Below are 26,886 nucleotides of genomic sequence, written 5' to 3' on the forward strand. Positions count from 1 at the left end.
GAAAAGAATGTCTCGACAGATATAAAAATCAATACAGATTGGAATGTGTGTGGTGCACACGGTACCATACTCTTCAAAGCACATCACACCCGGTAGGGTTATCGGCAAAGGACAGCTAATTAAACACTTCCAATGTGGAGTACTTTCACGTATGCACGTCCGACTATCAACGTTCATGATTCATAGACAAACAAACCAAATGATATGTGCAATTTCCGTGATAGCAACAACTGCATCTAATTGCGAAATCGAGAAACCCCATGTGGCGTGCCAACATTTTTTAATAGATAGTGAGCCAAGCTATTCCGCCACTTGACGAACACATTAGGTATCTTTTTTCAGAGGTGCCAGGCTAAACTTAGCCCTTCATTATGTATTCTGGCTCTGGACGTCCTACTCCCAGGCATGCAGGACAGTGTGACGCCACCAAAAAAGGAAATGCAAGAAGAATGCCCACAGCGGGCTCAATTTCTAGACCTTGTTGTCTTAGCAGACCACAGACAAATCAGGACTGGAATACTCGGTTAGTTTTAGAGCCTCGGTTGATGCTGGACAGACTTACCACTCCTAGGCCCTTAAGTGTGCTGCACGAATCGCTTTGCAAGGAATATTTAGGCAGCTCATGTTTTTTTTTCCTTACCCGGCGAGATTATGCTGGGTCAATATTTTATTTTATCAGAGGTATTTTTGTTGTTGAACATTTGTGCACACAATTACAGCTGCCCTAACGAATCCCACACATTTTCTCATTAAATATCTGCACTGGGATTCAAAGCCAAACGGACAGTCAGTTTGAACACATAACTTCATACTGAAGTCTTTGCCATATGTGAGCTCTGTAAACCACAGTTGTCAGCTATACCCTGGTATTGTGATACGTTTTTTCCAACCTCATAAGGATGAAAGGCTGCATTAGCCACAACGAGGCTCAAACGTCTAACCGGTCGGTCACATAATATGTCATCAGTTAACCAGTGTTTAGGAAGTTTTCATATTAGCACTTGGTTGAATCAGATTTCCTAGACACCATAAAGAACATAAAACTGAGAATGAGCAAGGCGGAATTTAGCTGGAATGTATCGCAATGTATTGTGGGGTTAAGCGTATGTTCGTGAATGCTAAAATCTGATACCAATGTAAAACTGTATCCTAAAGTGAGTTTTTTAATGATATCTTAGAATACAAGTCAGTGCATAATTTTTTTCACACTGATGGAAGATTGGAGCTATGGTAAAATGATGTTTAAAGAATGTATCAGCACAGAAATTAACTTGTGCCTGCAAATAATATTCACAAACAAGATAAATCAACAACAATGGAGAGAGTGCCTTTTTGAAAATGAGTAAAAGTTACTTTTCAAAAATAATTGGGAGCACATGTTTAGAGGCATCACATGACTTACTTGTGGCAGTAGCAAGATGTAGATTTCCACCTTTCTCAGTTTAAATAGTTTAAGGGTCGGGCTGGCCTACAGGGCTCTCAGGCAGTGCCCAATGGACTGGTGTGACATGACAGTGTTTGGCCAGGTTTTGCTGTTTGTGGGTCTGCTTTATGATCTGCTGTTCCGTTTTTTTAATGTTGATTTTTACTGATATTAAAACAAACATTGTCCGTAGCAAGCTCAGCCCCATGCTCTCTTTCATACCTTACAAAACATTTATATGGGACAGTGAAGGACAATACATCCACAATCCTGAAGACCTCCCCCTGCCAATTTTTGAGTTGTCCACCAGTCCTGCAGATAACTCTCTACATTGACAGGAGCTGCCATCATGTCGGTTTCAGTCAATGTAGGAGAAGTTTGACATATAGTACTGTCATCCATGACAGCTAGCCATTAAACATTTCAAAAGTGTATTGTTTTAAAAAAACAAGTTCCCAAAGAGGGAATTTCTTTGGGAAAAGCAAGCCCTTCCTCCGACAATCCCTACTCATCAGGCCATCCAAGGAAGTATTCCATTGACAGAGCCAATGAACACTCTGTCAACAGAACACTTACAGTCCATCTGACTCTAAATCAGATGGTTGAACTGAGGGTTTGGAGGACAGGGGGTCCTGTACAGTTTTCTCACAAATAATGTCACTGTCAATGCTGTAGTGATATTAAAAATGATGTCACAGAAGATTTCATGAGTAATGTTATGTGGGGTCATTAGCAGTGCATTGCGAGGGCACAAATTATAGTTACTTGAGATAACTATAAGTATAACTGCTGTATTTCTATGGTTTTATGTGTGTAATATCTGAACCTAATTATAACATCCCTTTACCCTTTGTTCTTTTAGTGAATTTCAAAGGCTTTTTAAATTGTATATCCTAACAATAATGTACCTGTATCCTGGTTGTGTGAGTGGTTGTGTGGGTGTGTAGGTGAATGTGTGGTGGGTGTGTCAGTGTGTGTGGGTGAGTTGCTGTGTGGGTCTGTGAGTGGGTGTGTGAGTGGCTATGTGGGTCTGTGAGTGGGAGTGGCTGTGTAGGTGTTTATGTGGGTGTTTGAGCGAGTGAGTGAGTGAGTGAGTGAGTGAGTGAGTTGGTGTGTGAGTGCCGCCTCTGTTGGTCTATGAGGGGGTGTGTGAGTGAGTCTCTGAGTGAGTATGTTAGTGGCTGTATGAGTGTGTAGGTGGGTGTGTGAGTGTCCATATGAGTGTGCAAGCGGATATGTGAGTTGTTTTCTGGGTCTGTGAGTGGGTGTGTGACAGGTGGTATGGATGTGTGAGTGGGTGTTTGAGTGCTTGTGTAAGTGAGTGTGTGAGTGGGTATTTGACTGGCTGTGTGGGTCTGTGAGTGGGTGTATGGATGTGTGAGTGGTTGTGTAGTGGTTGTGTGGGTGTTTATGTGGGTATGTGAGTGACCGTGTGAGTAGGTCTGTGACAGAGTGTATTTTGTTAATTGGGATCTGGATCTGCAGTTCTGCTGAGGATTCACACGGACGGCAGCGCTGAGTTCCGTGGTGGATCTGCAGACCCTCACACACCCCAAAAAACATTTTTGAACACTTTCTTGCCTATAAGGGGTTCCTCATAGACCCCTTTAACTGTCCTATAGGGTCAGGATACCTCTATCCTGACTTCTTATATCCCATTTGCACTTTTCTTCCCCAGGAACCATGTCCTGATTGACAAAATGGCAGCTGCAAAGTTTCTCTCAGGTTGAGGCCAGCCAATCACTGCACTGCTGTTGGCACCTGGATCGTATCCATGGTGGATCCATGTCTCTAGATGTACATAAATCTTTTTTTAGTAGCTCCAAAACTACTGAACAGGTTCACACCAAAGTACAAAAAGCACTCTTTCTGGACCAGAATCTAGTTTTCTTCCAAATTTAGTGTAATTCCATTCAGCGGTGAGGACTGTAGTTCCCTCTGGAAAATTCTATAGAGAAAACACGTTTTGGGCCCCCCCTATTTTTCTCAACCCTCTCATGATGAATCACTCCAAAACCTTCCAGACAGCAGCTGAAGTGAGTCGCAAATTAGTTTTGAAAAAATTGTGAAGATTTTTCAAATGGTGCCAAAGTTATTAGCAAAACAAAAAACGCTATTCCTATGGAATCTAGGTTCTTATTATAACTACCTACTGGCGGTCACCAGTAGGTAGGTATAATTTTCATCATCATCATAAATCTTTATTCGGATTAAAAAACATCCATTAAAGAAGAGCACAACAATTACAGTACAAATATTACTTATCCACATCATACAGTAATAGACACATGACGAGTTAAAAACTTTAGACTGTTAGTCCTAAAGTGCATAGTAAACCTATAATCCTCATAACATATGTACAAATATCACATAAACAATTCAAATGTTTGAAATCATCTCCTTTTTTATATCAACACAGTATATACTAATAGTTGGTTCTGTCGAGTAAGGTAGAATTGCTTTGGTGTTTATATTTAAACCTGACCACTAGGAAAATCCAATCAATGTTATACAGTTCGCATTATGAACCATACAGACACAAAAACAATAACACCAACTCAATGAACTCAAGGAAATGGGAGATATATTATCAGTAATACATCTTGTAACACAATAAACTCAAGGAAATTGGCAATATATTATCAGTCATAGATCATGTAACATCTACATATATAAATACAAGAAACCTTCTGAGCTATGTACATGACTATTTATATTTATGTATTTATTAGTCATTTGATTACTATGACATTACCATATCATCCTGATATTTGATATATGATTGCAATGCTCCAATGAATCACACTGCGCACATTCCAAGAGTGCAATGTTGCGTTTATCATGGCAGCTATGACGAGTCACAATGTATGTAAAAGAGCTTTCTAGTTTTCAAAAATAGGGGCAGTGCAATAAGCAAAGGACTGTTTGTAAATCACGTGTATTGGGGAATCAGGGTTGTCCATTTGAAGGTGTAAGCCGAAACATGCCGGCGTCATGTTGTTTGGTGCCATGTCACAATGGAGAATACGAAAGCATATAAATTACACACACACACACACACACACACACACACACATGCACATATATAAAGCATGTGAGCTATAGGTGACACACATGCAAGTTGTAGATGACAACTCAAAACCCAAGATGGGAATCTGATAACATTTTTAGCTAATTAAGTATCAATTACACAACAGAGAGTGGACATTTTTCCAGAAAATCCAGACCTCAATACTCTCTAGCTTGAGAAATCAAATGCACAAGGTTTGAAATACATTGACTAAGTAAGGAAAGTTTGCCTACAAATATTGCGCGAAAACCATAAAAAAAAACCATTGAAGTTCTATCTGTATCCTCTATCCTTTGAAGGAGTGGATGGCTATAAATATGTGTGGTATTTTAAAATTGGTATTATATAAATATATGCAAACACAAAGAGATAATGGACGGAGTGCTGATACTCACCCCCAGTCACAGGGGGTGAGAAGAGGGCTGTTAGCCCGAAACCGGTCCCAGGATGCTTGTTTCCGGTCCAGGGAAGACTTGGATTGGCAGTTCGGGCTGGACTGTTCCCATGAGGTACAGGGTCAAAACTGACTTTCATATAGCTGTGTCTGAAGTGGGGTGGCAAAGTGAGCTAAAGAATGATGATGGAATCAACCCAGACCTGTGACTGGGGGTGAGTGTTTGAAAAGTTTCAGTACTCCGTCCATCATCTCCTTGTGTTTGCTTTTTTCGCCCTAAGTTGGCAGGGTATACAAAGACGTGGGCCCCTTGCTTACTTTGCCACTGGATTCAAGCTAGCCTGGCTGAAGAGGGCTGTTAGCCCGAAACCGGTCCCAGGATGCTTGTTTCCGGTCCAGGGAAGACATGGCTTGGCAGTTTTGGCTGGACTGTTCCCATGAGGTACAGGGTCAAGACTGATTTGCATATAGCTGTGTCTGAAATGGGGTGACAAAGTGAGCTAAAGAATGATGATGGATTCAACCCAGATCTGTGACAGGGGGTGAGTGTTTGAAAAGTTTCAGCACTCCGTCCATCATCTCCTTCTGTTTGCATTATATAAATATATGCCAAATATGTTTTTTGAATACAAGCTATAATTTATTGAAAACAGCAAGGTCCGGTATTGTAAGAGTATTAACTTGGCTGGGAACTCTACTTATCCTAATTAAAGTTGTAGAAATTAAGCAAATGCTTGTCACTTTAGACTGAGTTAGCAATCAATACAACTGCAAGTTGCATTAGTGAAGAAAATGTTTTTTCAAATTTCTTATTTTCTGAACAAATTGTATGCTCAAATTTAGAGAGGTGTGTGGCCTTTTTTGTGGATTTTGTCTAGCCCTGACAAGCACTAGAGGCCTATGTGGAATGAAAGTGTCATTCAACAACAACTCAGGTTTATGGAATATTTACATCATGGACCCAATAGCCAAATAAGGATTTGGTAAATTTACTGAACTGTTTCTTTTTGATAGTAGGTAGAGTACAATACTTCACTCAGAACTGATGGGGATCAATGTTTGATGAATCTTAAGTAAGATTTATTAAAGATGCAAGACCTTCTGTCAAGTTTTGACCAAGTCCCTTATATGATTTTGTGATGAAAGTATACAATCATCGTTAGGTTTTCTACTTGTCCTATCAGTAGAAACTAAACAATTGCTTATCAGCTTACTTTCAATACACCGAGACTGGCTCCGGTCACACGCACATCAGTTTTTTCACCGGACTGCTGCATCCATATGGACTCCATATTTCCAATTCCCTCATCTGGGCATGTAGCGGCTCCCTGTTGGCAGTGATCGCCAATAATCAATTGCTGGCATATTGTGTATCAATTACGTCGAAACGATGTGAGTGAGTCAGTCTCAGTGTATACTGCGAGACTGACTCTTGTCAGGCACACATCTTTTTTTCATCGCATTGCTACATCCTTATGGACTCTGTATTGCAACTTCTCTCATCTGGGCATGATGTGGCTCCCTGTTGGCAGCAATAGACAATAATTAATTGCTGGTACATTGTGTATCAATTACATCGACAGAAGACTTAACAGAACTGTCTTGACTGGGAATCGTTGCACCTACTTTGTGAGGGACTGGCCATAAAATCTCCTTTGGAATTATTTCTTCTTAGGCATCATTATGATCCCATTATCTTGTTAAGGGAACAAAACATCATCAACTTCAGTACCTTGACAGAAGGCTACATAATTTTGTTATTAATATGTTTGATAGTGCTACTATATATGTTCTTTGGCCTAGTATGCACAATGCCTAAGTTTGAAAACTTGATTTTGCCTTTGAGACAGAATATCCTCTGCGCCAAACTCTAAATCAGGCCCTCTGTAGTAGAGGTCTTCCAGACCTACAAGGAATTGTAGATTCATCTACAAATCACCAATAAAATTACTCTTTGACAATATTATTGTGTTTTCAACAAGGCAATTGAGTCCCCTTCGACACAAGTCCTGAGTAAATGCTCATTCTGCAATGTGCTTGTTATTACCCTTGCCCTGCACTCTTCTGCAAGTTCTTATCCATAATCATTTCCAAAGTATTGATAATCTTGTCTTCCTCCACCCCAATCTTAGCAATTGTGGTTGTTTTATTTGTTCAAAACTGCACAGCTTTACTATTATTATGGGGAAGAACCTCCTCAGTAAAACAGCTGCTGTATGTCTCTAACTTGAGGAAAGGGTGCCTTAACCCACCTGCCCTGGACAAAAGAAATGATAATCTACCAGACATTCAGAGCTACTTTACGGAAGTTCCCAGCGGGTGCAGTGGGCATTCAGTCTCAATTTTGTAGTTGGAAGGACATCTCTATATTAAAAAAAAGAGCTGCAGATGCACATTGTGTAGGCACACATTTCACATTGTGCAATGTCAAAGCGTTTAGCTTACATGCACTGTTGGGTGGCCTTCTGCATATCAGGGTATAGCTTTGTGCTACCTTCTCCAGGTTCGTTGGATCTACACTCTTGGAAGGCATATTAGCTGTTTTACAGCTAGGATATAGTGCACATAACCCCCACCCCCCCAAAGAGGGTTGCTATCGCACGCTGCACCCACCAATGGGGAGGTCCTCGACAACTGCCAAATGTCAGTTGTTTCACATCTAATGAATAACTGAGTGTTATTTTGAAACAGTGTCTCCATCTTTCACTGCTAAGCTCTCCCCAGCACAGGCATGAACTCTCAGTGTTAATATCAGTTCTGGGCAAACCATATTGTGCTTTTGTAATTACACATTTGACCCCAATCTGATTTAGAAAGAAAATACTCCACTGCACAGACCTGGTGTGTGCACTCATCTTCACAAATGATATTGTGCCTGTTGTCAGAATCAGTCAGGTATGGGTGAAGGTAGAGTCATGTTATTTTGAAATAATGAGGAATGAAAATTGCATAGCATGCAAGAGAAACAAAATCAAGGATTTCGAAACCACTGAACCAGAAAGTGGCAGGCTTGAGACCCAAGATGGGAACACTTGTGTGCAAGCAACACTTGTTGCTATCATTTAGCTCTGCTCTGATGCATAAATAGCCATGCAAGCTGTGCTGATATCAGCAAACAAGTTGACCTTAATGCACATACATCACATCCCTGGACAAGATTAGACACATTCACAACAAGGACTGGGCAAAGGAGGACCTATTAGTCCATGGAAACTCGAGACAGCAAGCACAGCACTATTTCCACTCCAATCGGTGCAAAAGCAGGAGAAGTTTTAGACTCAGGCGAGGTACAATCTACTTTCCCCACTTCCGTCCCTCCAACAGTACGGAAAGCGTTGGATTCAGGAGGGGCAAAGTACTACTTCCACTCCAGTCGATGCAACAGTAGGGAAAGTGTTGGACTCTTGAGTAGTAAAATGTACTATTCCCACTCCAGTCCGTGTAACAGTACGGAACACATACTTTATTTTAATACAAGTATTGATTTCATAAAATGTAAAAACTATTAACTTAAAAATAAATATATACATTAAAAAACAATGAAACAATAATACATTTGATAAATAATTAATACAATGAAAAAAGTTATTTAACAATTATTTCTCTGAAGTCCCACACTATAGTCCCACTTACCTAGCAACGCATATTAACCATATATGTGAAGACTAAAATTATAATAATTACAAAAATGTACATCGTTAATTAATAAATAATTGGTTAATAACAGTAGCGGTCCGTGGAGGGAGTTCCGTGGGGCGGTGAGGCGGGGCAGGGGAGGGGCAGGGTGGGGAAATGTAAACACTGGAATATGGATGAACGGAGGTAAGTACACATTTAAATACATACAACAAATTTCGTTGCGCTCTGCATCGCATTTTGCGATGCAGCGCGCGCAAAGGAATTCGTTTTATTTATTTAAATGTGTACTTACCTCCGTTCATCCATATTCCGGTGTTTACATTTTCCCACCCTGCCCCTCCCCCGCCCCGCCTTACCGCCCCACGGAACTCCCTCCACGGACCGCTACTGGTTAATAATAAATAAATTATATATAATTAATCAAATATTTTTTAATTTACTTCCCACCCTACACCCCTACAAACCCAACAGCCTACACATAAATTGTAAGTATTATAATATTTGCACAATTTGCAAAAATAATTCACAATTAATTAATAATTAATTATTTATGTTCAATTCAATTCCACACTATACCCTACAAACCCAATAACCCACACCTAAAATATAAATAAAATATTATGAGAATTACACAATTTATATATTTAATTAACAATTTATTAATTAATAATTTATCAATTTATATGTATTAAACTTCCCACCCTATACCCCTACAAACCCAACAACCAGCACCTAAAATATAACTTAAAAATTATTAATTACACAATTTACATACGTAACCAAATACATATTTAATGTTAATTAAAATAAAATATATTCATTAATTATACTTTATTATCTTCCCACCCTGTATTCCTAGAAACCTCACAACCTGCTACAACACTGTAAATTACTTTTTTGCAATTAAATAAAAAATATAAATCACTTAGGATTGAAAACTATATTTGAAAACCATTAACAATCAATCAATCAATCAAAATAACTTTATTTCGCCAACACAATGATGGCATAAAAAGTATTCTACAAGCAAATCAATTTTCATTATTATTACAATTTAAAATTACATATATTCAGACAAGTTTACTATAAAAGATGGAATTGGATTAAAGAGTTATTCATATTTTAAAAAGGGATAATAATTCATGAATATACACACAGTTATTGCACAATTCAGTGGCTTAATTTACAGTCTGAATAACAATTTGGCAATATAATCTTCTTTTCCTCAAGGCAGATAAAAAGAATGAGGCCAAAGAGTAACATGTGAAAGGATCAGACAATCACTGTAGATACTATAAAGTCACACAAAACTGTTTAAAATTCATTTTGTGAATGAGGGGGGCAATAATTTTTTTCCTTTCTTCACCATAGAATTTGCAAAAGAACCAGAAATGAAGATCATTCTGGGTAGATCGATTGTCACAAGAACATAATGGCAGTTCGGAGATCAGATAGATTTTAAAAAGGAAGACCTAGCATCAACGGGATATAATTTAGGCAAAATCTCATTAAAATATATCTATGTTGCAGTTTTGTAACAAACGATAGATAAGTTAAATTTGCATTAATCAATGTTATACTCGGGATAGCGTGATATGCTCTAACTGTCAATAGCTTAAGATTAATATCCTTCCTCCTTGCCTGTAACTCGGTAAGTAGGTGTATTTTCAGACACATCATTGGATCTTCATAAAGGTGGTGTAGACCAATCGTCTTAAGGTTGGATTCGAAATATTTTAACCAACTGATACTGTTCACACCATCTAATTTCAAGACATCATTTATAATATCCCTAGTCAATGAAAGAATCTCCTTACGCCAGACCGAATACCACATCAGAATGGGTGCAAAATAGATTTTATCACGAATGTAGGAAACTCTCAGCTCCCTGTGACAATTTTAGTTGGAACACAAATGGGGCAGGGAAGCCAAGTTTTTCAAAGAGGTATCTTCTATACGTTGCAATTTAGAAAAGTCTGAGATGCCCCAGACAGCTGCTCCATAGGTGGCAGCAAATACAGCTTTTGCTTCATAAACTTTCTTTACCACTTCAATACGTTTGGTCCCAATTTTTTTCACAAATTTAAAAAGAGCCCCAATTTTTTTTCCATCAGTTATCCCCTATTAGAGACCATACTTCGCCAATTACTATCTCAATTGAACATGATCCCTAAATAGGTTAAAGAGTCCAGAACACCTAACTTTCCCCTTCAATATAAATTTGTGGCGATTTTTGCTGTTTTGGACCTTCAGCAAGTACAAAGGACTTAGAGTAATTAATTTTCAGGTCCAAATTATTAACAAATTTCACAAACTCCATTACGAGTCGGCGCAGCGCGTTACTAGTACGCACCTAAATCACTGCGTCTTCTGCGTAGAGGAATATCGGTACTTGAAGAGAGTTAATATGGGGGACATCTAGAGTGGACCCTAACAAAGCAGATGCTACAGCGTTTGTATACAGTGCAAATGAAAAGGGGGCAATGATGCACACCCCTAGTGATTTTAAAGTGTCTAATGCATTCTTCTCCTTTGCCAAAACGAACACAGGCAGTTGCTCCAGCATACAGGTCGTGGATTATATTAATAATCTGTATGTTGACCCCCATTGCCTCCATGATCTGCCACATCCTAGACTGTGCCACGCAGTCAAAGGCTGCCGACAGATCCATGAAGGCAAGGTATAAGTGACCATTCTTAGCTGCCATGTATTTAGCTATTAATAAATTCTAATTCAGGCACTGATCCACTGTGCCCTTTTCTTTTCTAAAGCCATATTGGCAAGGGATTATAATGTTCCTTTCCAAAGTCCATTCCTTAAGCCTTTTTAAGCCTGTTTAAAAGTAGACGGCCCATTAATTTAGCATTAGAATCTAACAGAGATATGGGCCTGTAATTATTCAGAAGTGTTTTATCCCCTTTTTTATAAATCGAGACAATTACAGTCGTCTTCAATGAAGAAGGAGCACCTTTTCGAGCAATTTTATTAAAAACATTTGTTAAAAGTGGTGCCCAAAGATCTTGATTATCTAGAAAAAAGTCAATTGGGACACCATCGGGTCCAGGTGCCTTCGCTCTTGTACACTGGTTAAGAGCGTATTTTGTTTCTTCCAGAGTGAACAAGACATTTCCTCCTGTACCAGCTAAACTTAGAGGGGGGAATTGGACGGTCATCTCCTCAGTATTTCCAAATAGGCCTTCAAAATGGGCAACCCATGCCTTCTGCTCTACATGAGTATCTGTTGTCAACCTTTGCTCGTCTCTCAGAAAAGGCGCATTAATCAACGACCAAAAGGCCTGTGAGCTATTTAATAAGGCTGCCCCTTGCAGTCTTTCCCACTAGTCCTCTTTTAAGGTTTTTAGCCTTGATAACCTTGCTTTCCTATATAGCTGACGTAAGGACTTGACCAAAGTTTGGTCTCTAGGTTTTGACTTTAGGGCTGTATAGAGGTTCTTAAGTGATTGTACACATTCATTGTCAAACCAGGAAGGGCACCCACAATGCCCATCACGTTTGGAATGTATTAGGTTGTTTTTAATTTCCAATAGGATTTGCTCAAATGCTAAAAATATGCCATCATCAGTTATTGGGTCTAGACATGTCTATCTTTAATGCTCATTTGGGGACTATATTACCCACAAACTTCACAGTATCGACTCTCTCCCACTTCAAGGCAATCCCATTCTCTCTTGAAATCAGTGGTTTGATATGGAGATTAAAAGGATGTTCCCTTTTTAATAAAGAAGGGATAAGAAACATGATTGCAGCATGATCGCTAAAAGCATAAAAGTTGGTCATAAATTGAGTCCTTATGGGGTCTGAGATCAGGACATAGTCAAGCGTCGAGAAGTGGGAGCGACTAGAAAAGTGAAGTTCAACTGGCCAGTTAGAATTTCAGAAGTGTTTAGGATTGCAAGGTTATTTATAATTAACATGCTATTTAGGGAGTTACCATAATCATTCTGGTTAAAATGGGGAACAAAATACCCATCTTCATCTACTAGTCCACACACTGGTGTATTAGCCTTATTACAAGGATGAGCATTAAAATCCCCTAGCCAGATTACATCACAGGGTTTGTTATTTACTTTCTCCAAATTGGCAATTTCTCTTCCCAAAGGGTGCAAGATCGCTGCATGATTACTGCCAAAATTATTATAAAAAAATGTATGAGTAACAAATATCTATCTTTATAAAACTCTAGGAGAATAATATGGTAGTATGGAGATGTGTTTTGAAAAGTTTTAACCTTTAAAGGAAAAGTATTAGAGAATAATGTCAATAGTCCACCTTCTGCGCGACCAGCAACTGAGGGTATGGCAGGCGTATGAAATGAGCGATACCCATTCAAGTGAATCTGGTCAACCTCCCACGTCTCCTGAAGACACACGATGTCATAAGGCATTAACAAAGACAGTCAGTCTGAATTGAACTTTTTTTGATTATACCCGGCAATATTCCATGAAATGACTGCAACAGATTCCGGGGTAATCTCTGCATGTATTGGGCACTGAGACAAAGCTAAGCTACCTGTCTGCAAGCTTGTATTTGCTTGATAATTTACAGGAGGGAGAGAAGTTACAGAAGACCCATTATGTGACGCTGTGTGATCATCATTATTAGCTAATACACTCTGGTCCTCAAGTCAATCACATTCAACCTTGTCTTCCAGTAAGGAAAATCTATTACTAAGAAGTAAGGTTAAAGTGTGTTGTGGGAAGCATTGGTTAAAACAACGTAAAGGCAAATGGCCATTATTTACCTTATAAGCTGGAACTTGGAATAGCGTGCAGGGTCTATAAAAAAGGCAAGTGGGAGTGCACAAATTTCAGAGTAGAGAGTAGGAGTACTTGGTAGCAAACCTAGTAGATCACCTACCATGTGGTGGCTGTCTAAATTAATGATGATGCAGTCCTCTTTGAAGGGTTTAGGGGCCCTTCCCACCCAATTTACCCTCCTGGCCATAATAAGGTGTTGGTACAGATTAAAGCTATCCCTGTATAAAAGCCAATGCTGGGCTTTGTGGATTAACTGCTCAGTAGTTTCTTGTTGGTTCACTTTTAATTCTGGCAAATTTGCGAGCACTATAACATAGCGGCAGGCTGGTGGTGGAAGGTCTAGCCTTATTCCTGATTTCTCCACATCAACTGATCGGTGATCATCCTCCCTCCTGGGGTGAAAACCTATAATGCTACCATCTAGGGGAGCAGTATTTATAGGTGGACGAGCATGGGCAATATCATTTCCTGACAGAACAGGATGAGATAAAACTGAGGAGTGGTGTTGGGGGAGATGCGCATTCAGGGGACACCTCTGCTCTCGACTATTCGGGAATTAGTTGGGTTTTGTAGTAAGATGTTTACTATCATTAGGTGGATTCTGGGGTCGGGCCGCTGAGGCATAAGCCACAGAGTGTGGATCCAAAACATTGGGAGAGGCTAAATGATTTAGAGTTGGGGTAGCTAACAAAGATTTCAAGCAGCTAAGGCTGGTTGTTTGTGCTTGTCTCGTCTTACACCCTCCCCCACCCCCTCCCACCACGCAGGAGTGAAAACTATTACATAACACAAACATTGAATCCTCAATTTTTTCCAGTCTCATTATAAGCGGTTGTAAGAGGCGAGAGAGGGAATGTTCCAACTTTCCACATAGGTCATATAATGGTAACGGTGTACACCCCCCACTAGGCAAGAGAAGGGTGTCAGTGTCTTGACCGTTAGTGTTCGAGGGCCTTACGGGCTTTGGTGCAGACTTTGATGCTATGATTTTCTTCGCCCTTCCACTTCTTTTTTTAACAGGGGGCTCAATTGGTGGACTTTCTAGGGACGATGGTAGACTTTCTATACCAGTTTCTAAGGCTAAGGCAGCATCAGCAGGCACTACAGAGGTCAGGGCAAACAAGGAGCTCTGGCCAGAGAGGTCCGGGCAGGATCTTACCTCTTCAGACGAGAGCCACCGTTCTGTGATTTCGATCTCTTTTGAGAGGACGTCTGCCGCCCTCAGGATGAATGCATCTAGGGTATTGGTGATTACATCCCCTCCTTCAGCTGCCTTGGTTTTCCTTTTAGCCATCTAAAGTGCAGAATGCAGAATGCAGAACACTGTACGTTAAAACACTATAAATTACTTTTTTGCAATTAAATAAAAAATATAAATCAAATTATAATAAATAAGCTAACTATATTTTAAAAATATTAACAACATTCACACAAACAATATAAAATCTATACAATTAAAATATTGTTAAAAAATAACAAAACTTAGAAAAACAATATTTCTTATCTTTTAAAAAATCTATATTTTTGTCAATAATATTTTTGCACACAATATTTTTGTGTAATGATATAAAAAAAATCGATATTTCTGCAACTCTATATTTTGTACGCAATATTTTTTCTGAATACCCATCAATAAGCCCAAGTGCAGTATATATTCCAAAAATAACAACAACACTTGTGAAATACCCCTTTTGCCGAAAATGAAAAACATCTGTTGATCTATAGTTTTTATTCAAAAACATTTAGAGGACCTCTTGAATTCAATTTGTAATGTGCATAGGAGTCTCTTTCATTTCATCCAGCATAACATGAATCAAAATTATTGGATACCTGGACCCTCATTTAAACCCTCATGATGGTAAACATCGTGGTAAAAACTTTCAATACACTCAGCTTCAATTCATGAATTTGGGCTGCTAACCAGGAAGCCGAAGTAGCAGTGAACAAACGTACCCAATTTCGAAGTAGATGTAACAATATTGTCTCATCAAAGGGGATTAAGGTTTTGCAACACATGCATGGCAATATAATTGGTTATAGAGCAAACCCATGAGATCTGAATCCTGTCATCCACAAAAAAGTAATGGATAGCTGTTCATAACAGTGCACTTTTGGGCAGATTTACTAAGGACTGTGTTGTCCTTGAGTGACACAAGTCATTGCAAAGCAGCACAAATCCTTAAATGATAAAGAGCTATGCAAGGGGTCATTTGCGCCACCTTGTGTGACTTTGCAAATGTAACAGAATGCTGTGACTTGTGTTGTGTTGCATTACTTTTGATTGTGGTGGGTGTCATATGGGCGTTCTCGTTCATCGACACATGGAATTTGACTCAATCCCAGATTTACTAAAGGCAGCAGACCTGGGATTGCACCTAAATGGTGCACTTTGCACTGAAAAGCGAAACGAGGAGAAATAGCTATATTTCTCCTCATTATTGCCTGTTTCTATTTGTGCTACAATCTGAATCACATGTATAAAGAGGAATTAGGATAGTTTTTGTGCAGGAAGGTATATCTTCCTCCACAAAAACGATTCTGTCTGTAATGCAGGCACCCTTGTGTCATGGCACAAGGGTACCTGCATTGTTAATAGTCAGCCACAAATGCATCAGTGCTAGGAAAGAGCTGAACAGTGCCATGTCATTGTAAATATGGAACTGTACAGCTCTCTCTCTTTCACACAACGCCGCACAGTAACTTCCCTTGCTGCACAGCATTATAATATGCACAGTCCACAATCTGTGTTAGAAGCACCCAAAGAAAATACTCCACCGCAGAGACCTGGTGTTTGCACCCATCTTTATAAATAATATTGAACCTGGTGTCACAATCAGTCAGGAATGGGTGAAGGTAGAGTGATGTTATCTTGAATTAATAAGGAATGAAAATTGCATAGCATGCAGGAGAAACACAATCGAGGATTTCGAAACCACTGAACCAGAAAGTGGCAGGCTTGAAACTCAAGATGGAAACACGTGTGCTGGCAACACTTCTTGCTATCACTTAGCACTGCTCTGATGCATACATAGCCATGCGAGCTGTGCTGATGTCGCAAGTCACTGAGGCATACAGTATTCTTTCTAGTACCTTATTTTATACTGGTAAATTGCCTGACAGAGACCAGAAATATTGGTAAAATGATACATCGAGCCTTTCGTCCAGCAGGGACAGAATGAGGAAATGCAGACAAAACAGGATTCTGAATGTGAGGTGCTAACATTCATACTCTCACAGAAAGTTCATGTTTTAAAAACGTTTTCTTTAAGGATAGACAAGATGAATGCTCCCCTTCGTGATGCAAACACACTTTATATCTGCAAATAGTAAGATGAGTATGGGGGTGAGAGTTATAAGGCTTAAATGTCATGCAACTCAGGGGGATATTCACAAGGATCTATCGCCGAGTTAACGGCACATTATCGCAGCCAAAGTTGCGATAAACTTATTGCCCCAAACACAAGCTGGTGTTAACAGCCCACAGCACCAGTTTACCCAGGATAGCAGCCGCAAAAAACATCGCCACAGATGACCCCCGCAACTATCGCTAAAGAGATGCAGAGTAGGCGTTCCCGTGCGAAAAGCCATGACAACACCACTCCACAACATTCACAACGACCAGCCAGAACTGTGATAAGAACATAAAACAGCAGCAGGAAAATAACACCTGCTCTGACCTGGTGCAAAGTCGGACCACAGCCTGCACCAGATAAGGGAGCACAGCCCACAGCCACATCGGAAGGGCAACAGATGCCATGGAGCCACCTGTCATACGGCCCGGACACCCAAGAGGGCCACAACACCCACCACCACCACCCCAGGACTCCAACCCCCACCCCAAACACCCCCCAGACCACCACAGAGGCTGCGCATACAAAGACAGCGGACCTCCAGGAAACTCACCAGCCTCACAGACCCAACACCTGACAATGTCATTGCCCACTACAGGCCCAAAAGGACACCTATCCTACCCATCATTACCAACATCGCCCAACAGGTCGAATGCAACAACACAGCAGACAGCCAACATCACACCCCACACAAAGCTGCTGGCTGTGCTGCACCTCTTGACCCCTGGCACCCCCCAACCAACACCCGCCAGAGTCGGATGAGTCTCACAGCCAGCCACAACCAAGTCCCTCACACCTGTCCTAGACATCATCATCAGCCTGGTACCCCAGTCCCTATACGTTCAGCACAATGCGCAGGATCTGCTGGAGACCAAGCAAGGACCATATGCCTTAGCTGGATGCACGCACATGTTGGGGGCAATCCAACAGCACACATGTCCTATCTGTGCCCCCTAGTGACACAGCACACAATCACAGCAACAGAAAGCACACGTTCACATCAATGTGCAGCCAACATCTGAACACAGTGGAACCTCCACCAATCTCGTCTCCAAATACGCAGCCAGTGTGCATGGTCCCTTCATCCTCCTACAGTTCAGCAGCAACCAGCGTCCCCAGGATAGCACTAAGGGAAATGCACAGGCCCTTGGCAAGTTCCAAATGAACACCCCACTCACCTCAACTCCACAACCATGCAACTCACAACCCTGGCAATGCACATGTCACAAAATCACAACCAACATGCAAAACAACATGACCACCCACCAGAAACGACAGAACAACTCACAATGGTAACCTGGGCAAGATGTGAACATGAGCCATCAATGGCATGGCACCTAAGCCACACACTAGCCGAATGTGGGGAGAGGTGGCAACTAGGCATGTGTGAAGGATGCAGGAGAACCATGATTGGGAAAGTACACAGTGCCAAGAGTGGCGGAGATGTGCTGGACAGGCCGCAGTATGCCGAGCACACCCACATCCATGGTGACATACACCTCTGGTTGTATGGAGTGTAGTGGACAGTGGACGCAACCAAATCACCCCAGCCAGTGGGGGAGTTCGCGGAAATGTTCCCTGTTACATCTCCCCGTAAGTGTGAGCGGAGTGGGATGACCCGGCGTATGCCAGGCCAGCGTAGGGGTGTGAATAAAAAGCACGTAGAGCTGGGCATGGTCCTTTTCTGGAAAGCCCAACGTCTCTGCCAGGGCGGCGCCTCTCACCACGCCATGAGGCCTCTCAGACTATCACGGCCTCCACGACACAGGCCCACTTTAGTCCTTTCTCGTTGACGTACTCTACTGCCGCCTCCGGCCTACACTACGGTCAAGTAGGTCACACATTTGGAACTGAGTCTTGATTACACCATGGCAGTGAACAATAATTAAGGCAGAGTTCATGTCACTATAAGCCCTTCGATGTGGTGTCACCAAGTTTGTGCATAGCTTCACAACCACACGTGTCTGTGGGCCTACACGGACTACTGCCCTCGGCCTACGCTGCACACAAGTAGGTCACAGAATTGGAACTGAACATCGATCATTCAAAGGCAGCATACATTTCATCGCACGCAAGGAGAGGCGTAAGAGGATGATACGTTGCAGTCCAGAGGGAATAGGATCATCGTCACGGAGGTGATCAAACACTACCGGCAACTGCCCTGGTGTCTCTAACTCTGTGCATCGTGAGCCAATGACAGGTAGGTGTGGTCCCCTGCTGACTACTGCCTTCAGCCCACACTACGGACAAGTAGGTCACACATTTGGAACTGAGTCTTGATCATACATTGTCTGTGTACGCAGAAAAAGGAGGATTCTACTTCACTGTACTCCCTTTGGTCAGGTGGCAGCAACCATGTGCATAGCATCCCAACGACACATGGCTCTGGGCCCTTGCTTACCGCTGCCCCAGGCCTACACTGCAGTCGAATAGGTCACACACCTTCGAATTCAGCCTCGGTTTATTTATGGCAGACTTGATGTCATTGTACAGGCCTCATCGCAGACTGCATCCCCTTTCAGCCCCGGTACCACTATGTCTATTCCCCGAGACCCATGGACACTTTCTGGTTGGACTTTGGTGGCGGCTGAGTCCATGGACTTGGGGTTGTCATCACCATCAGATCATGGCGGTGATACTGACTTTGTGGCGAAAACGAGGCTGTGGCATTCCACCCCTCCATTTGCTGCTTCCGGACAGATTCCACCCTCTGCATCATGTCCTGGAGGACACCATCCACTGTCCCCTGCAACCCTCCGCAACATACACCTCGGACATTGATGAGGACCTGCTCAGTTCGCATGGCCCAACTGACTGCACCACAAGTCACCGTCCCATGGCTGGGTGCCTGTGCCGGCTGCAGTGCATCCGGGGCCACTAACTCTATGCTGCTCATGTCCAGGACCCCTTCTTCTGAGATATTGGATGGCCTCTGAGGCGATGGCCTTGGGGTCATCAACACCATGTGTCTGTAGCCCTGCGCTGTCCGCTGCCTCCCGCCTCAACTGCGGTCCACCAGGGCTCACACATCAAATCGAGTCATGATCGGCCCAGACATCGCACCACCACAGGAGGCACACACCACTACCGCCAGGACCACCTCCAACCACCATCAGCCAGAGTCAAAACGGTGGTCCTGACAGACTGACGGATTTGCTCACACCTGTCATGAATGCGATCATCAGACTGATACCCTGCTCGCCACTCTAGGTGCCACTGACTTAGTGCACCGCAAGCCATTGTCCGTTATTGATTGAGTTTTGTGTTGCTGAGAGTTTGTGCATCGATGTCACCTCAAGCAGTGTGGGACACCTGGGACGTTGGTGAGGAAGATGATGCAGGTCTGACACACCCCACTGCATCTGCATCAGGAATGTCTCAAAGGGACACAATCTGAGACTTTTGCTTCACATGGGCGCGCTCAGCTGTAGTGCCCCAACCTCAGTGCATTGCTACTCACAGACATTTCTGTTTGCTCCTTGTGTGCCCTCTGGACTTGCTCAGGCTACCTCCATGATGTTCCGCAGTTGTCCTTGTGATGCTGGTGTTGTCTGTTTATGTATTTATTGTGTTAACTGTTGTATTTGTTGCCAGCACCAACAACTCCCTGAGGTCTGGCTTGCACCCACCCACACACATCCAGCACAGGCATCACTGTACATGTGGCCCTGCCAATAAAGGGGCCGGGCACACGTGTCCGTAGCCAGTTCAACATAATATCTGCATGTGTCCCTGTGGTCTTGCTGTATGCATGAGGGCCCAGGGCCCTACGACATTACATTGTACTGTGTGCAGCTGATGCAGGCATGTCACAGCAGGCTTCGGGTTTGACCTTGGACATGTAGCTTGGTCGTCACACACTCAATTCGTAAGGGGAGTGGCCTGGGCCATCGCACGCAAGGCCAATGTGGGTGTGTGACTGATATGTGCATGCCCCTGGGCGTGGTTGTGTACTGTGAATGTGCATCTGCATGTGTCTCTATGGCAGTGTGGGTCTCCTTTGTGGGGTATAGGTGGTCTCTGAAGGGTAATAGACACCAACGTATGTGATCTAGTTCGCCTTCCATGGGTTGGGACCCCACCCACACCTGTTCGGCCACCTCCTTTTGGCGTGCTGACACATGGCATTGGGGTGCAATGTGTGGGTGGGTGAAGTGTCGTGAGCCAGCTGTGCTTTCTGATGCTTCCTGCTGTGTGGTCTGTTGCAGGCTCTGTAGGTTTAAATAGCTTGGCTGCCTGGGTCCTGGTGGTGGGTTGCGTGGGATGCCCATGGGCTGTTGTAGGGCGTCGGTGTCGAAGGTGTTGTGATCCTCTCCGGCATCACAGATGTGTTGTCTTCTGTGCTCTGCTGGAGGTGTTGTGTGCCTCTCTGCAATGTGAAGGGGAGATGCATGTTGACATTGTGTTGACATGTATGTTGGCGCATTGTTCTGCTCTACATGCAGACTGTATGACAATGTACATTGTGACTGTTTGGAAGGTGCTGACTACTGCTGCGGGACAGTGTACATTTGGACTACATGACGGATGTGAGGTCGTACGCATACATTTCCATTTCACAGTTTGCAGCTCTGTCAGATGTAGTAGGCATGTTTCTGTGCATGTGCGGAGCCAGTTGTGTCCTCTGTTCTGCAGTGACGGCTTTGTGCATTGTACCACATTGTCGTCAATGTGTGTGTGCTGTTCTTGCTATGTGTGTGTGCTGCAGGGTGCCAAGGGGATGAGGGACATGATCCAGGGTAATTGTGGGTGTGCAGTGTGCTACACCTCTTTGGGCATGTGTGCCATTGTGCCCATCTCCCCCTGTCCCTCCAGTCCCTGGTCGTTACTCACCCTGTAGATGTTGTGTCAGGTCCTCTCGAGCTGTGTCTGTACTCCCTACTCCTTGCACCATCTCCACACTGATGACTGTGGCCTCGGTTTCCTCCAGCTCCTCCTTTGGTGCAGGACTGCTTCCTCCTGTCACCGTTGCAGCCTTCCTGTTGGCAGCGGGTTTGTGCCTGGTTTAGGTTGTCATATAATGCCAGCGCCTCTTGGCCTCCTCGATTGGCCTCCTCGGCACTCCGACTGCATTCCAGGTGGTCTACTTGTGGGTCAGTAGCTGGTAGTGTTCTGTCACCTCCGTGACGCTGATCTGGTTTTGCTGTGGAGGGCACTCCGTCTTCCTCTCCCTCTTCTCATCGGCCGTCCCCATTGTTCCTTGCTGGTAGTCTGTGGGGGCTGTGGGGTTCACGTTGGCCTCTGCGCTCGGGTGCATCCATGTTGCTACGTGCTTTGGCTTGTTTCTGGTGTGTTATTTTTGTGGTGTTTATGGTGTATTTTCCCACCAGATGCGTGGAATTTGCAAGCCTGTGGCTGATTTTCGCTACTTTTTGTACCGCAATTGGCCTCATCGCATGATTTTTTGCGTTCTTGTTTCGCTTTTTGTGGCGTGGACTTGATTTTTGTACAGCTATTTGATGCGTTATCTGGTGACTATTGCATGCTACCGCCGCATTGTGAATACTTGGTTTGCACGGCGTAATTTTCCCACGATAGGCTGCGATGTTGAGAGTTGCATTAAGCTACTCTTGCGGTAGTTATCATGCATTCTTGTGAATATACCCCTCAGTTACAGACTCATAATTTAACATGCTCATTGAGGACACAAGATATGCTGTGTATATGTCTTAAATTTGATTAACATAAGTGGTGAAACTGGAGAAGGCTGTAAATCATTGACAATTGTCTCAGTAGATAAAATGGAGACAAACCAGCCACCGTGTTCATGATATGTTACTAAGTTACAAGGAAGAATAACTTTATATTGCATTCAGAATGGGTCTCCTAAACAATAATATCTCTCCTTACTAGGCAAAGTCAAATAAGCCATTTTGGCAAGAACATTGCTTTGTACAATGGTGCATACCTCATCGTGCAAAAACAGCTATATACAGTATACACATTTAACAAACATTTTCAAAACCAATGGGTCTGGCACACCAAACTGTCAATTAATGAAAACACAGGCATGCACTTTTTTTCTTCCTTAGCACAGTAGAACCATCCATGACAACTTTGCCAATGCTGGGTATATTGAAAGTCAGACACACAAGACTGAAGTGAAAGATTTACAAAAGGGGTCTAGGATTTCATTACAGCACTTTTCCCTATCTAGGGAATGTTATCAGTTCTATGGTGCAAGGATCAGAGAAGCAAGACCCCTTCGCTTTCCAAACAAGTGAAAGAAACTTCCACTATATACAGTTACTTAGAGAATTTTGATCCGCACTCAAATACAAAACACAAGTCCATCCAATTTGTATGTTTTTATATTGTCCTTTATTCTTATATTCTTTCTTCCTAGTAGGAAGAAAGAATATAAGAATAAAGGACAATATAAAAACATACAAATTGGATTTACTTGTGTTTTGTATTTGAGTGCAGATCAAAATTCTATAAGTAACACAAAACTGAAATACTAAAGCTTGTTAATAGGTGTCTTGAGAGTGAGTAGCACACAACTGCAGTAGCACAGGGTGTTACTGGGTTTTCAAAGAGTGAGCGAGACAACAATGCATTACTGCAGTTTGTTACTAGGGCCCTCATTATGGTGGTTTCCTAATGAGGATGGGCTGGTAACTGCTGTTAATAGCCCTTCGGAAATATGAAACCTGTGAAGTTTCTGCTGATCTGTTTATTTTTACACAAAAATTGCTAATATCTCCATGTGAAAATCTGACGGAAAATGAAGACTTACTGGGGGATTCGGACATGGGATTACATATTCTCCTGGTAACTCCTCAGTTCTATTATCTTCTCTGCCCCCTTCTTACTTGCAACGAGGGCACACGTTTCCTAAGAGTGAACAGTGCAAGCCTACTACAGCACAATATAGCCAGATTTAGTAGGAATTTTATATGTCCTTGCATTACACAAGTTGGCACAAGGCAGCACAAGTCTCCCAAAGGGATTTACAAAGCCATGCAAGGGGCCATTTGCACCCCCTTGTGTGACTTTGTACAGAAATGTAACGCAACACAGTGGCTTGCGCTGCTTTGCATTACATTTCATTGTGGTAGGCGTTCCTTGGGTGGAGCATGGGCATTCCCATGCATCCATTCATGACATTTGACACTATCCCAGATTTACTAAAGGTAGTAAACCTGGAAGTGTGCCAAAATGATGCGGCCACCACAGAGAGACATACCGGGGAGAAATATGTTAATTCTCCTTGTTACTTCCTCACAAACGAAGAAAAAGGGAATTTGCCTCTTAGCAGTGATTCTGTAGTGGAAAGTATCCCTTCTCGCACAGAAACAATCCTGGATGTAATGCAGACACTCTTGCAGCATGGTGCAAGGCTTCCTGCATTGGTGCTTGGCAGCCTCAGGTGCACCAGAGTAGGTTGAGAGCCGAAGTGTGCCATATCTTAGTAGATAGGGTGCTGTTTAGCACTCTCCCATTCACTGAACACAGTGCAGCAACTTTGCTTGCTGCACTGCATTGTGTGGACTTCTAGTAAATATTCCCAAATGTTCCTAGGTTGTCAAAACTAAAATAGAGCATCTGTAATGTATGACACTGGCACTATAAAATAATTGTGATACAATTGATACAATAATTACTATATGAGGTGGTAGTCATATAAGAAAGACTGGATTCATACACTATTAAGGCACTATATGTAAGAAGGGCCTCAATGGCATATATAGCCAATGACAAAGCAAGAGGGCTACAGTGGCACATACAGTCAGCAACTTTGAGAATGGAACAAAATGGCTCATACACCAGTGACATAGAATATGAACCCCAATGTCAAACAGAACCAGTAGCATTGTAGGAAGACTACAGGTACATAAAATTAGCACTATTGGCAGGTACAACGGGTGATACAAAATAAAGACGACAGTGGTACGTACAAAGAACAAACTTGAAGAAGCACCACAATAGGACATGTAAGAAGGACCAAAATTATACATACAATTTTTGTGAAGGGTACGCTCATAATAAGATGTAACATGCTGACCTAACCTCTAGAATGAACTAAGAGCCTGAGTAAAGTAGCGATCCAGCTCATCAAGTAAAGTATTTAGTTGCTAAACGGTGTCGATTTCTCTGCAATGGCAGAGGAGCGTCAGCCCACTGGCTCAGAGCCAGAAGCTGAAAAATAAAACAATATTTTATTATTGTTATTTTTCAGCTGCTGCTGCTGAGCAAGCGTGAGCAGAGAGGGGTGGGGCCAGGCCATGGGAGGGAGGAAGAGGAGTGGTAGGTATGCACTTTTAAGTGCGCATGTCAGTTTGGCACGCCGACTTAGCCCGGCAAAACAGACATGCGCAGTTACGTTACTCCAACCCGGCTGTATTGTACAGATAAGTTGGAGAAACTGCACAGACTCCCTGTGCCTGAGCGAGTGTTAAACAAGCCTGCTCAGGCCAAATCCCCACGCTGCTCACATGTTACATGAGAGCAGCGCACTTATTGCACAGGGAGAATGTAATGCTCACCCAGTGGCTGCTGGGACCAGGAAGCAGTGGAGCACCGAGGCACGGGGTGACAGAAGCCGCATCAGATAAGTTTTAATTTTTTATTATTCCATCCCCCCCCCCCCGCACTCCCTCCATGCCCTCTCCACCCTCCCCACCACTGTTTATATGCGTCAGGAGCCACTGGCTAATAAATGTTTGTCAGGTGTTATTTTGGAAGAAAATACGTTTTATGTAGTATTTTTCCACATCAAAAATTACACATAACATAGGGCAGCTACACACCTAATTCTTAGATGATACTTTGAATAGGCATTTGCTTATAATGCATGACATTTTGCTTTTGAAGAGGGAAGCCTTCTTTTGAAGATTCCATGTAAGTTAACCAAATGCCAAACGCTGAAAACAATGCGCTTAATGCTTTGTCATGAATTCCCTTCCAGGGAGGTAGAATGATACACCAAACAGCCAATAGCATGTGACAAGAGATGTTTTACTCCTCTGAAGCCAATTCTGAGTGTATTTTTTTTAGCAGAATATTGACAAAAGCCCTGACGGACAAATGTTCTGTCAATCCAGACTTAGGAAAAACATTTCACTCTGCAGTCAGTCCGCTGTCATATGCTAAAGAATTGCACAGTGAAAATGATTATAAAATGATTCTGTCATGAGAGCAATTTTTAAAGGAAAGAACATGAGTGTCTGTAAACTTGAAGAATTCATATGGATAATAAAGTAATTCAACATACTGTAGTTATTGCCTTTTGAATCCAATTATTATTTTAATGATAAATACATGCTAGTGGGGTTTGAAAGTCAGTCAGTCACCTCAAAGGATTACAACACAAATCGAATGGCTTTCTAGATTCAGTTGCCATGATATGGTACTAAAATAGTGAAGTTTTCATATGGGTCTGCACATATACCAACACAATGTCGACTACCACCACACAGATAAGGTAAGTAGATGCGCAATCAGAATAGTAGGTCTGCACATTGATATAAATGCTGACCTTGATAGTAAGGTGGTAGTTGATTTTGTGCACTTCGATATTAATGAACTTTTTAACACACATCCGTTGCCATATAATTATTCCTATACGAAAGGTGCTGATATGCACGTATGCAACTTTGGACTGTGCTACAAAGTATTGTAAAATTATAAAGACACACTCAAATTTAAAAACAACATGGTTTCGGATGCATAAATCCACAGAGAGTTGGAAAATATGACATGACAATTGAACACATGATTGCAACATACTTCTGTATGCCTTTCAGAGCTTTTTAGAGTGGACTGAGTAGGTACTTAAACTCTGGGTACGATTAAACATTACTTACAGATAAAAATACTTTAGCATTTTCACTCCAGATTTTACAAAATAAATTTGAGTAATTTGAGCAGTAATTTGTTGACCATGTTTTTCCTCACTTTAATTAATCATCAGAATGCAACCATTAGTAATCTAGATTCATTGCCCTTAAAATGTTCTAAACCTAATAAATGTCTGATTCAGTGTTCACTCAAAATGTAAACTAGTGCATGCCAGAGTCATTACTGTAGTCATTATTACTACATCTCTGATTCATAAATAGATATTTGTGTGGTCATTTCGGAGAGATTACTACTTTCCTACACAAAGGAAAATAAGATTCTATCAGAGGCCCAGTATGGCTTGAGAGAGGTCTGGCGATCATTAGAGTAGTGCCTTAACATATAGCTAAAATCAATAGATGTAAAGGAGCATCCCTACACTTAGCCC

Source organism: Triturus cristatus, chromosome 6, assembly GCF_964204655.1.
Source record: "Triturus cristatus chromosome 6, aTriCri1.1, whole genome shotgun sequence".
Lineage (NCBI taxonomy): Eukaryota > Metazoa > Chordata > Amphibia > Caudata > Salamandridae > Triturus > Triturus cristatus.